This window comes from Xyrauchen texanus, chromosome 39 (assembly GCF_025860055.1).
Source record: "Xyrauchen texanus isolate HMW12.3.18 chromosome 39, RBS_HiC_50CHRs, whole genome shotgun sequence".
Classification (NCBI taxonomy): domain Eukaryota; kingdom Metazoa; phylum Chordata; class Actinopteri; order Cypriniformes; family Catostomidae; genus Xyrauchen; species Xyrauchen texanus.
This window is the reverse complement of record NC_068314.1, coordinates 22,699,861-22,706,377: the sequence shown is the minus strand read 5'-3', so window position 1 is coordinate 22,706,377 and position 6,517 is coordinate 22,699,861. Positions and strand designations below refer to the sequence as shown.

Here is a 6,517-nt window from a genome sequence, read left to right as displayed (position 1 = left end):
ATGCAAAGAATAACTTGATTTATAATATCCTGATAATATGAAAATATCCTGATTTTCCAGGAGGCACCTGTAGATGTAAATCTCCTGCTCAAGGTTGCTCTTGATGTCCAGCAGTATTACAGTATTGCCTCTGTTTTTAACAGTGAGCCATCCAGTGGCACTTTCTATGAAGTGACGAGGTTGGAAGAACAAAGAAATCATTACATTAATTCTTGCACACTTTACTATAATTTCACAGTATAAATTCACAGTTTTTCCATACAACAGCACAGAGACAATTTTATTCTTCCTCTCCCAACTTGTGAGATTTTTGCTATAGTGAAGAATGAAGTGGCTAGAATTTCATCTTACTGTAACTAATGATCATGTAGCTGACTGATCAATTCATGTGCTTGTGAAACTAGACACTGATTTTTTAAGGACTAGCTTGTTTTTATACCCATGTTGGGTGCAGGGCTATGCGCTACTTCTTATCCAATTTTCTTGAGAACGCTACATCTAAGTGATTTGTTTCGAACCAGTGCAACACACAACTGGGCATTGGCTGGAAAATTCGCACAAATTATGGGATGTTTATGAAGTTGCGCAAAACATAATTTAATGTTTTTCTGAGAAATAGGTCATTAGAGAAGACGTCTGAGAACCGTGTCCATTCTCAGCACAAAGTTTGTCCATGCATTTGGAGTTTGGGAATTCCACCAACAGGTGCAATTAAAGTGCATGTCCAAACTCTGGAAATACAGGAACATAAAATGAAGTCCCTGACAATTATATTAAATATTAACCAGTGTTGTATGTATATCTCCCGCAATCTGCATTTCCTGTGTTCTACTCCTTCATACCATGCCAAGTTGAGACTGTAGCTCGATCTCCAGGCACTGTGTGGTGCATCGCAAATCTGAGATCCGGGACCTGGAGGTTTCTATGGACACTGTGCTGATGACCACCACTTTTTGACCAATTGTGCAGCCTTAAAAGATTCAGAAACACACAGACAACACACATTTACAGAACTGTAATATTTCAGAAATCAATAAGCCATGCAGTGTGGTTTTGCAATGTTATCATCACTCTTTTCCCTAATCATCACACTTCAATTTCCCTGCTGAGAATATCATGATAGACAACATCAGCTGGTGAAAAGCAATGCTACTCTTTTTTTAGCAGAGGTATAAAAACAAATTTGGATTCACCACCAAAGGACATAAAAGCTTTGAACCAGAATTTTTGCTCCCTGCAGTGTTTCTCTATGATGGCCTCATAATGACAACGAATCTCATTCAAAACCTTTTTCAGGTCTTTCTGAGGAGCAACATCCCCTTCCACATTCACTGTTCCTGAAAACTCACACATCAGTCCTGCAACATCCTGTACACATAATAAGACTTAATCATAAGGTATTTCACATGTCTATTGGATTTATTACATTTTTTGTAATTATTAAGGCCCAAACTTTCAGGACCAATCACACATAGCTGATTTACAAAAGGAAGACTACTACAAACCTCTTGTTGTCTTCTTCATACGTAACAGTTCATCCTGTAGACCGTCAATCTGTATCTCAAGGTCGGCCTTTGTCAGGGTTGTCCAGTCCAACAACCGACACAGGTACGTGATGTCAGCCTCCACACACTGCTGCATTTTTTAACTCATGCTTGTATCTAGTTGATAGGTAAGAAGGATACAGATATAATTTTTCAGCCATTTTTTGTTCTTTGTACAGTTAAACTAAAGCAGTTGCACTGTCTCTTTAAAACTAGTTGTTTCTAAGTTCAGAGGAAAGTTCTCAGAATTGTTTAAGAGAACTCAATGTATCCTGAAGTCATTATCAGCCGGTTCAGAGATGTTAATCTGCAGGAGTATGTTTGCATTGTGGATAGTCACATCTCTAATCCATAACAAAGAGCATTGATATAAACAATTGTATCAGTGTAGAGCATGTATAAATATGATGGAATAGATGGAATAAAGAAATCTAGCACTTTTTAAAACAGTGCTGAAAGAGGATTACAGTTCAGTCACTTTCCATTTTCCATATATTTTATGACATCTTGTTTCACAACTGAATTTAATTTAGGATTTTCAGGAGGCTTTTCATTCTTATTCCTCTTTGTATTAGCTCACTGATAGTACCCATGTGATTATTTGCTCTGGTTTTCAGACCCTATGCAAACAGATTAAACTTTTATATTCATTGGAATTTCAGTGCTCAAGAATTCACTATAATCTTAGATATCAGACAGGATTTTTGCAATCTATTTGAAAATTCCCCCCACTTAATTTCCTCTATTATTCATAGTTGTACTTTTTCCTTCAAGCACTTGATGATGTTCCAGTAGGCACTGTAGTCCCTCTGGCAGATCGCCCGACTTCTGTCATAGTTGTCCTGGATCATCCTCTCCAGATTACAATTGGCAGCCTCCAGAGAGTGCACAATCTCAAGGTAGGAAGCCAGATGGCCATTCGGGTACTGCATGGTGGCCTTCTTTTTCAGCTGGACGTAGTCACTATCATCTCCACAGAAGCCTCCAGCCAAGATTCCAAATCCTTCACTGTGTCCTGTGTTGTACAGTCCACCATAACATCCATATCCTCCACCAATTCTGTAATTGAGATCAGGGAAGCAACCACCCTGGTGATAAGAGGAGAAAGAGATGCGAGTGCCTTCTCCAAAAGCACAGCAGTACACACTGTAGGCTTTGTGTGCTCAAGGAACTATCGTACCACATTGACGCAGAATGATAATGTTCTTTGAAGTCATGGTCTTGAGCCCTTGGCAGGACAATGTGCAGACACAGCATGACATATTTGTTGGATGATGAAATGAAATCAGAGAAGACACTACTGGAAACAGATAGAGTTGTCCTGAAGAGGGTAGTGCCTTTGAGTCCATCGCTGTCCTCTTATAGATTTGGAGCTTAAAGCTGGGTCCTGAACTTTGAGTATGGGAGGAGGAGTAGTGTTTGTGTGTGCGCGTCAGACTTTGCTGCAACCACCAGCGGTGTTGTGTCCAGCGTTCAGTTTCTACCCTAGTGAGGAAGCTTCAAAGGAATGTCTTTTATTTAAATCAGCGCTCCTGTAATGCCTTTACCTTTGAGATTACAGAGGGAGTGCAATAAGACTATTAGGTATGTGTTTGAGCAAGTGTTTTGTACCAACTTTCTTCCTTTTATCAGTTATTCTACACTTTTTCTTTCTCACATATACACTCTGACATACACATAATGTTTCATAATTATTTTTGGTACCAAAGAGGTCAACTGGAAACTGCTCATCTGGTGCCCCTGAAGTACACAAACTTGAAATCTGCCATTATTGCAGATTGATGTCACAATGATTCAGAGGTGTATCAGACAGGTCATTCATCATAGGTATCAGCAGGTTTGTCCATATTTCTTTCTCACCTTTTCTTCCCTATTTGGAATTCCCAATGCGCTCTAAGTCCTCATGGTGGTGGAGTGACTTGCCTCAGTCTGTGTGGAGGCGGACGAATCTCAAACTCACGACTCAAGATGTGGCAGTCAGCATCAATCCTCGGTGAGCCACTCAGGCCCCCATTTTCCTGTTTTTTACTCTTACATGTTACACGGGTTTAACAGCTAATCAAGTCAATGGCATTAAGGTATTAGAGCTCAAGAAAAAGTAATGCAAATCTCCAACTTTGCCTGTTATACAAATGCACACAAGCAATCATAAAATGGCAATGTTTTAGGCCAGCTGATTTTTTAACATGTTGCTTAGTAGGCTATTGTGTTTTATAAATTTTGTAAATAATGCAAAAGAGCACACACACACACACACACACACACACACACACACACACTGCCACATGCTTTAAAATGATTTTTTGTTTTATTGTCTCTGTCATGGCTGTTAATTTGAAAACATGTGACTCGCCTTTCCAGCGTGACTGCATTTTTAGACTTATACTTATTTTTCTTCCCTTTAGGTCATTTAAATGCTGCTTGTATCTCAAATCGCTGCAATCAGACTTGAAAGGGTGCCAGACTGGGTGTTCTGTGCTATTTGAAAAGTCAGAGGGATACATTACATTATGCATTTAAAGCATTCAAGTATTTGAAACAACGTCCAAGTTGTGTAGATAAAATTTCAACCATACAGCAGAACTGGTTGACAATGAAATGTGTTATTCTACAAGATTATCGTTAAATTACATGTATCTAAAAATGATACAAAAATATTCTATAAATGATCACGTCGTGGTTAAATTTGATCGTATCAATGAGGATTTAATTTCGTGTTTTTGTTTGTTGTTGTTGTTTGTTCATTATAGTAAGATGGTAAAACCTAGTTACAGACAAAAAGAAAGATTGATAACCTAAAGGTCTGAGTCTCACTATATTGGTCAGGCTGCACTGCAGTGTCTATTCACAGGTGCGATCCCACTACTGATCGACACGGGGGCTTTGACCTGCTCCGTTTCCGACCTGGGCCGGTTGACCCCTCCTTAGACGACCTGGTGATCCCAAGCTCCCCCAGGAGCACCATATCGATACCGAACTTAGTGCGGACACCCGATCGGCATAGTCCACTACAGCCCAGAACCCCTGAACTCAAGCGATCCGCAGCCTCAGCCTTCCAGTAGCTTGAATTACAGGCGCACGCCACCGCACCCGGCGAAAACACCGAGAATCTGCACCGGTAAAGATCCTTGCCATTTTTGGGGATTTCCGCCTGGATTTGGCCTACCCAAAAGCTTCCCATTCCCACATACTTTGGCCTAAATACACAGTTTTGGTGTCATTTTACAGGAAACCCTTTGAAGTTGCATAAAACACTGCTAAAAATTTAAAAAAAATTTAATATATGTTGTCTGAACAGTAATAACCCTCCTAAAAAAGAGGCGCTTTTTGATTTTTTTTATATAAATTCATTTTTGAAAGTGTATAACTCAAGCCCTGTAAACCCTAGCAGCAAGCAGACAGTTTTGGCTGTTTCCACTAGATGTCAGCAAATACCTGAAAAAGGAATTTTGTCTGTATCATGTTTTATTTAATATCTATTTCAATTTATTTGAAGGGAGGAATATTACCTTTTTTTGGTGTACTTTCCGCCTACCCAAATCTAAAGTCTCCCCATACCCATATACAGTGCTATAAATGCAAAATCCCAGTGTAATTTTACAGAAAACCCTTTGTCATTACATAAAACACTGTTGAAAGTGGTAAATATGCGCTCTGGTGTCTGGTGAGACACGTCTGTGTGTTTTGCGCACGTAACCTACCTAGTGATCACTTCACAGTCTGGATGCAATATCACAGCCCCTGATTGGTCTATTTGATCTTGAGAGACATTGCCGGAAAGCGGAGGGTCTAAGCCATTGTTGCCAACTTAGCGACTTTGTCGCTATTTTTAGCGACTTTTCAGACCCCTTTAGCGACATTTTTCAAAAAAGCGACTAGCGACAAATCTAGCGACTTTTTGGACAAACCTTAGCAACTTTCCAAATTCCAAATATCGCCAGTACTGCAAGCGTGAGGTCTTACTTCCCCGCGGCGTCTGCTCTGTTCAGTGAGCGGCTGATAGGAGCAGCATATTCCGTTGACTGCACGCCAGCGGACATAGACATGAATGAGCTGCGCATGTGCACGCTGTGTTAGCAGGAACCAATCAGTGATCACATAGCAGCTGCCTTCTCCTTTGTTTTAAAGTCCCCGTGAACCGGAAGTTGCAAACGACTTTTCTCCAGTGTTGTGACGTATTTCCGAGAGAAACGGAATACTAAATGAGGCAAAATAGTGGGCGTGGCACCTGATTGGATCTAAAAAAGTAGGTGTTTCATTCAGAAATGGAGGCAGATCTTAACGCAAGTTTACAATCGGTTGATGAGGATTACTCGCCGCCTGAAACACCGCCAGCAGTCCCCTTCCTGCAGCAGGAGGAGGAGGAAGATGAAGAAGAACAGGAACACACGGAGGATCATTTCATCACGGGGGGAATCAAACCTTACATGTTTGAGCCGTTACATGTGGAGGGTTCGAATGGTAAAAAGTGTTCCGTGAGTGTCACAACCAAAAATGCACCTCCTCGCCATCTCTCCTTTCACACGCTGTCAATGCTCGCAAACACACAGGCAGCCTGTCTACGGTCAGTTGGAGGGGCGTGGTTACGGATGTTAAGGAGACACCTAAACCGTCAAACCTACGTCATCAGGCAAGGTCCTCCAATGCAGAGGGGCGGGGAATTTTCAGATTTTGATTAAAGATTACGAAGCCAAAAAAGATTTTTGTGTGGATTGACTTGCATGGATGAATTGTTCACCACAAAACGATCAATTTAGGCAAACAAAGTAAGTATGGTCAATTTTGAATTCATGGGGACTTTAATTCAAAACATTTAATTTCACCGTTTTTTCTTGGCATGCGCTTATATTCACTACTAATCAGAGTTTTAATTCATTCCGGTTCGGTTTCTGAACTCTCCAACTTCAGATCGTATATTTACAGACTCTATACATTTTACTTATCCAAACACAACAATAAACCTTCTTCAAACT

The 6,517-nt window shown here is 40.5% G+C and overlaps 1 pseudogene; it reads right to left on the bottom strand.

Moving 5' to 3' along the window:
• Nucleotides 1–836: 836 nt before the first annotated feature.
• LOC127632704 (keratin, type I cytoskeletal 13-like) lies at nucleotides 837–2,806 on the bottom strand (annotated as a pseudogene).
• Between the last annotated feature and the right edge of the window lie 3,711 nt (nucleotides 2,807–6,517).